The following is a 7500-nucleotide window of genomic DNA, read 5'->3' as shown; positions in this document are numbered from 1 at the left end:
CACACATATACATATATATATATATATATATATATATATATATATATATATATATATATATGTATGTATAGTGGCCAGCGTTCTCATCAGAATCAGACCCAGGAAGAACAGTAGATGGAATGGAGACAGATTCAGAACAATGCCACACATCACCCATATAGGAGTAATGCCGTTACTGCATCTCTCGTGGTGCACTGTAGGCATTACTTAAGGGTCTTTGCAGCTTCCCTTCGGCTCCTAGCTGCAACCCTTTTCATTCCTTTTACTGTACCTCAGGTCATAGTCTCTATATCCTATCTTACTTTCCACCATCTCTAACAATTGTTTCATGGTGCAACTGCAAGGTTTTCCTCCTCTTCCACCTTTAAAACCTTCTTACTGTCAATTTCCCTTTCAGCACTGAATGACCTCATAGGTCCCAGCGCTTGGCCTTCGACCAAAATTCTATATTCTATTCTATTCAATGCCCAGACATCTGCAAGAGTGGAAATTATGCTGTTGGGCCCCGCGAGGCTTCAGGCTCTTCTGTGAGCCGCCTTTAAACGGTCCTGTTTTCTTTGTTTATATAGAATTTCCGGCGCGTCTTCTGCGTTCTAACGCCACCTATGTAAACACCCGCATAAATGATATCCCTTCTGCGAACCCATAGCCCTTTAGAAGGGGATATTTGGATGTCCCTTTTTTTGTGGCTGTTTGGGAAAACATTCGCCTCTTCTCTCTCGAGTACGATGGGAATTGCCAGTGGTATTGTGTTATTCGTTGCTTTCTCTCTGTCACATACCCTTTATGGTGGAGTTATGGACGATGACGAAGAGGAGAGATACATTTAGAGTTATATGTCCAAAACTCTCCTCCCTCTCCTGTTATATAAAGCTTGGCATAAACATTTTCCTTCACTGGACTCCATCGCATTAGGAGTCTTCTTGCGGGATGGGTCTTGTTCTAGAATAGACAAATATATCGTGAAACTCCGCATCGATTATTATTATTATTATTATTATTATTATTATTATTATTATTATTATTATTATTATTATTATTATTCAGAAGATGAACCCTATTCAAATGGAACAAGCCCATAGGGACCATTGACTTGAAATTCAAGTTTCCAAAGAATATGGTGTTCATTAGTAAGAAGTAAGAGAAGGTAACGGGAAATACAGAAAGAAGACATCTCACTTGCTAAAAAGAAAAAAATAAGTTAATAAATAGATAAAAATACATTATAATGCAAGGAGAATAACATTAAGCGGTGATTGGGCGTTACAGGTAGACTTATGTGATTTCATTTCATAGTAATGCTTTTCAATACTTATTGTCTTTGTTTTCATTTCGTGGTATTGCATTCTGATACTTTTTTCATGCAGTATATGTTCCTGTCCATCTCACTTGTCTTTACCATTAATTTTTACTGTTTTCAGCTTCAAAGAAGATTACTTGCCGGTCTTTTTAAATTTACTTATCAATCCATTCATATCAGTTTCCTTTAAATGGTAAAACTGATGACGGATATTTTTCATCAATCCCGAGTTACATGACGATACTTCATAGTTAGACTTTAAGTTCTGTATACTTACCGAGAGCCATTTAGCAAACTGTCTTGTGTCTAGGTTTATCTTGAGAGAAATATTTCAAAATAACTTCTATATTGTTTTTATCACTCAAAATTCTGTCACGTCACCCTGAGCCTTAGAAAAATATTATGCAATAACTTCTTCTATACTGTTTTCATATCTGTCAAAATTCTGTCACGATACTTTTGAGTCAGGCTTTCACAAGTTTCCCACCTTAGAAATACATCTTCTTCTTCTTCTTCTTCTTCTTCTTCTTCTTCTTCTTCTTCTTCTTCTTCTTCTTCTTCTTTTCTTCTTCTTCTTCTTCTTCTTCTTCTTCTTCTTCTTCTTCTTCTTCTTCTTCTTCTCAGCTTAGCTTGTTTCTATACGGGATCGCCGTTTTGGATGAGCCGCTTCCATCGGCCTCTGTGGTGCGCTTCTGCTTCATCAAGCCCCTTATCTCTCAAGTCTTCTTTCGCACAATCTCTCCATCTCCTTCTTCGTCTTCCTCGTCTTCGTCTACACTTCACTTTCGTTTCCATAAGGTTATATTCTTCTGCTCTGCACTTCCATCTCCATAAGGTTATTTTCTTCTACCCTGCACTCCTATCTCCATAAGTTATTTTCTTCTACCCTGCACTTCCATCTCCATAAGTTATTTTCTTCTACCCTGCACTTCCATCTCCATAAGGTTATTTTCTTCTACCCTGCACTTCTATCTCCATAAGTTATTTTCTTCTACCCTGCACTTCCATCTCCATAAGGTTATTTTCTTCTAGCCTGCACATCCATCTCCATAAGGTTATGTTGTTTTACCCTGCACTTCTACCTCCATAAGTTATTTTCTTCTACAGTACACTTCCATCTCCATAAGTTATTTTCTTCTACCCTGCACTTCCATCTCCATAAGTTATTTTCTTCTACCCTGCACTTCCATCTCCATAAGTTATTTTCTTCTACCCTGCACTTCCATATCCATAAAGTTATTTTCTTCTACTCTGCACTTCCATCTCCATAAGTTATTTTCTTCTACCCTGCACTTCCATCTCCATAAGTTATTTTCTTTTACCCTGCACTTCCATCTTCATAAGTTATTTTCTTCCACCCTGCACTTTCATCTCCATAAAGTTTTGTCTTCTACCCTGCACTTCCATCTTCATAAGTTATTTTCTTCTACCCTGCACTTCCATCTCCATAAGTTATTTTCTTCTACCCTGTACTTCCATCTCCATAAAGTTATTTTCTTCTACCCTGCACTTCCATCTCCATAAAGTTACTTTCTTCTACCCTGCACTTCCATCTCCATAAGTTATTTTCTTCTACCCTGCACTTTCTCATCTCCATAAAGTTTTTTTCTTCTACCCTGCACTTCCATCTCCATAAGTTATTTTCTTCTACCCTGCACTTCCATCTTCATAAGTTATTTTCTTCTACCCTGCACTTCCATCTCCAAAAGTTATTTTCTTCTACCCTGCACTTACATCTCCATAAGTTATTTTCTTCTACCCTGCACTTCCAACGCCATAAGTTATTTTCTTCTACCCTGCACTTCCATTTCCATAAAGTTATTTTCTTCTACCCGGCACTTCCTTCTCCATAAGGTTATTTTCTTCTACCCTGCACTTTCAGCTCCATAAAGTTATTTTCTTCTACTCTGCACTTCCATTTCCATAAGTTATTTTCTTCTACCCTGCACTTCCATCTCCATAAAGTTATTTTCTTCTACCCGGCACTTCCTTCCCCATAAGGTTATTTTCTTCTACCCTGCACTTTCATCTCCATAAAGTTTTTTCTTCTACCCTGCACTTCCATCTCCATAAAGTTATTTTCTTCTACCCGACACTTCCTTCCCCATATGGTTATTTTCTCCTACCCTGCACTTTCATCTCCATAAAGTTATTTTCTTCTACCCTGCACTTCCATCTCCATAAGGTTATTTTCTTCCACCCTGCATTTCCATCTCCATAATGTTATTTTCTTCCACCCTGCACTTCTATTGCCATAAGGTATTAAATCTGCATCAAGCGTTCACAATACAGTAATTTCGTGTGGCTTCTGATGTGGCTCGCTTACTTTGCGTTAAGCATGCAGTATTAATCATTCCCAAAGGCCACAGTGAATGTCGCACTTCATTGCGTTGCCATTTAATTGTCAGATCTGATCGATTTTGCCTCTGTGTTGCGTAAAGAGCTATTTCGACGATTCCAAGGAGAGGCTGCAGAAATATTATCATTAAAATAGTTTTACCTGACCACTGAGCCTATTATCAGCTCGCGCTTGGCTGGCCCGAAGGATTTGTTTTTATCTATGCTTTTTTTTTTTATATTTTGTCAATTAAATTACAGTTTTCAAAATGTTTATAACAGGGTTAATCAAATGATAAATCTCATACGGATGAAATAGTAACCGGAGTAAAGGTAGACTGATTTGAACATGGGATAGACAAGTGTTGTTTGTTGTGATGCAAATTTCGATTCTCTCTCTCTCTCTCTCTCTCTCTCTCTCTCTCTCTCTCTTCTCTCTCTCTCTCTCTCTTTCTTAGGGGGTAGTGCTGCCAGTGAACATCACATGGTGCACTGTAGGCATTACTTAAGATTCTTTGCAGTGTCCCTTCGGCTCCTAGTTGCAACCTCTCATTTCTTTTACCGTACCTCCGTTTATATTGTCTTTCTTCCATCTGACTTTCCACCCTCTCTAAAAATTGTTTTCTAGTGCAACTGCGAGGTTTTCCTTCTGTTACACCTTTCAAACCTTCTTACTGATTGTTAATTTCCCTTTCAGTGCTGAATAACCTCATTGGTCCCAGCGCTTAGCCTGCGGCCTAAATTCTGTAATCTCTCTCTCTCTCTCTCTCTCTCTCTCTCTCTCTCTCTCTCTCTCTCTCTCTCTCTCTCTCTCCTCCTTTTTTCGGTTGGTTGCCTCGACCCGCTTTGTATCTTTATCAGCGTAACTTCTGAGTTTTGTTTCATACAGGAAATTTAAGATTTTATGTTTCTTGTGTGTGTGTGTGTGTGTATGTGTATGTGCGTGTGCTGTGCGTGTTTGTTTTACAAAAAGCTATAAACTCTCTAGCCAGCAAAACTAAGTTTGTGAAGAACCTTAGCTTGGTTCTTGTCTTCTCTAAAGTTGTATGACTAAGATAGTTGGCGCAACAGTGAAAGCCTTGTGGATAAGTATCGACTTGAGGTTGATATAACAGCACAGTGCGTTGTTTCTTTAAAGATTTGGGCAACATTCCCAGTCAATGAGTGGAGGTACGTAAAGGAAATACGAACAAACTCTCTGAAGTTAATGTTTCAACCGTTTTATTCACTTCTTGTTAGTGAACTTGACTTTTGGTATAGGATTTTATGAACCTATGACATATGTACAAATGGAGAAAGAATCCTGTACAAATGAAGAAAGAATTCTGCCATCCCATCTTCATTGTAATTCGATTACCATCTCAAACTAATGCTTGATAGCATTTGTTGCTGTCGTGTCTCCCCTTTCATATAAACCGGTTCGTCAGTAAATTCCAACAACCATCGTGTAAGAGAGAACGAACTGTTCTCTTAATGAGGAGACGAACTGTTGTCATTCTTTGGCTCACAAGTGGCATGAGTTTCATGTAGTCACTCCAAACCTCTAGATAGGGAAACCAGAAACGACGGTAATAGAATGATTTAATTTTTAACTTAACCATTGATATTATAAGGCGGAATACGAATATTTGGTGTGTGCTTCTTTAGAAACAAAGGCACGACTGGTCTGCATAAATCTTACTTACAACCGGAAGTCCTGCTTTCCCACCTACGGATAATGAAATATGTCTCAGATAAATGTATGTTTTGTCTATAGACAGTTAAATCATGAGATGGTAGAAAGAGAAGATGGAACTTAATGATTCCTAACGATTCTTACAGCAATAGGATTTTGTAAATTATATGATGGAAACCTCTTTTAGGAGATACAAATTTAGGGGTTTTAATAGTAACAGAGCTTATCCATCAAAGAATTAAGAAAACAATAATTATTGTTTGGATATATCAGCAGCGTTAAAGCAAATTGCCATGATATAACGAAAATATTTCAACAGGAAACATGTGTGTGGTTACATTTCAGTTCTAATGTCACATCTCGAAAGAATTCAATTAAAAAATCTTACACGAGAGTCAGCAAGCAATATTTTATTTTATGAAAAAAACACCTTTCATATGTGAGTAAAAAACGAGGGACTAAAGTGACAAACTAATTATCATTATTGACTACCTGTGCAACAAAGTCTTTTTTTTTTCCATGATGCCAAGGAACTAATAATTGGGCCGTTAATTATTCAGTGATACGACACCAAGTGTCACGAGAATGTTTTAAATTTATGAAGCAATAAATCTCGTGTTTTTAATTCATTATTTTTACCGGTTATTTTTCTCTAGTAAAATTTCTCTTATTTCCGTAGCATTGTAATTTTAGATATTATTATTATTATTATTATTATTATTATTATTATTATTATTATTATTATTATTATTATTATTATTGATTTCAAAACAGAATTCAAAATAATAATAATAATAATAATAATAATAATAATAATAATAATAATAATAATAATGTCCTTCACATATGCTTCACAAACATGAATATCACAACACTGATTCAAAAAAAGCTTTAAGCTTTCACAGACCAAATGAAGTTTTGCCCGTCATCGCACCCATTAACATTATTGTTGACTCATCGCTCAAACTTCCATTTGCATTTCGGAGGAGCTTGTTTGTCCTCACAGTTCAGCTAAATAGTTGCCCTGCAAATTCCAACTCTCTATATAGAGCCCATGAAACCGGATTGGTCGAGAAACGATGACACATTTTCTTGAGGATGCTTTTTCACCTGACTGGCTTAGTAGGCTTGGACTTTTATTTCATTATTCGGTGTACTAAATATCTACTTTCCCATTCTTTGTGATGTGTTTTTGCTTATTCCTCAAAGATGTTTAATTGAAATATGAATTATAATAGCGCCGTAGCACAGATCTCAAATGGAACAAGATTGACAATGGTTGAGTCTCTCCCTCGGGGACATAGATAAAAGATAATAAAGAAAAGGCTTATAAGAAACTAAATAAAAAATTAAAAAGAACAAAAACAAGCCGAGAAGAGACTTGAAGCTACCGTAAAGAATGATGTTAGTCTGAATATTCTCCCGTGTTCCCCTTTTTAGTTTTTTGTAAAAGAAAGCTACTGAGATGGCGGTGTGTGTCCGTCCGCACTTTTTCTGCCCGCCCTCAGATCTTAAAAACTACTGAGGCTAGAGGGCTGCAAATTGGTATGTTGATCATCCACTGTCCAATCATTAAACATAACAAATGGCAGCCCTCTAGCCTCAGTAGTTTTTATTTTATTTAAGGTTAAAGTTAGCTATGATCGTGCGTCTGGCAACGCTATAGACAGGCCACCATCGGGCCGTGACTGAAAGTTTCACGGGCCGCGGCTCATACAGTATTATACGGAGACCACCGAAAGATAGATCTATTTTCGATGGCCTTGACTATACGCTGTACAGAAAACTCGATTGCACCGAAGAAACTTCGGCAGCGTATTTTATACTTTTTTTTTTTTATAAAGGCTCCATCTATTACAGCGTTACCTTGTCTAGATACTATATTCGACGAAAGCGGTTGCAAGGATTTGTAAGCCTTTTTATCCAGAAAGTGAAGTGCAGTCATAGTCACGGTTCCCATTTTTGTCAGCGAGTCTTCATTCTTATATATCTGGCTTCTCGCATTGTGTAAGAGCACGTACTATGGTGATCTTGAAACAGCTCAATGACCTTAGTTACAACTTAGTAAGGAGTCCTACATCATATATTACGCTCTGTGAACCCTATTAGTTGAGCCATATTATGTGCTTAACATTCTGCTTCTTAGGCTACGGCTTCTGAGTATTTAAGAGAGAGAGAGAGAGAGAGA

General features: G+C 37.2%; 1 protein-coding gene across 2 annotated transcripts in view; it reads left to right on the top strand.

Annotated features, from left to right (window-relative positions):
• Nucleotides 1–7500, top strand: part of LOC136838729 (uncharacterized) — a 249377-nt gene that overhangs the window by 154823 nt on the left and 87054 nt on the right. The window lies entirely within an intron of this gene.

Source organism: Macrobrachium rosenbergii, chromosome 5, assembly GCF_040412425.1.
Source record: "Macrobrachium rosenbergii isolate ZJJX-2024 chromosome 5, ASM4041242v1, whole genome shotgun sequence".
In the NCBI taxonomy this organism is placed as follows: Eukaryota; Metazoa; Arthropoda; class Malacostraca; order Decapoda; family Palaemonidae; genus Macrobrachium; species Macrobrachium rosenbergii.
Note: the sequence above shows the minus strand (reverse complement) of the source record. Positions and strands in the feature narration are given on the sequence as shown.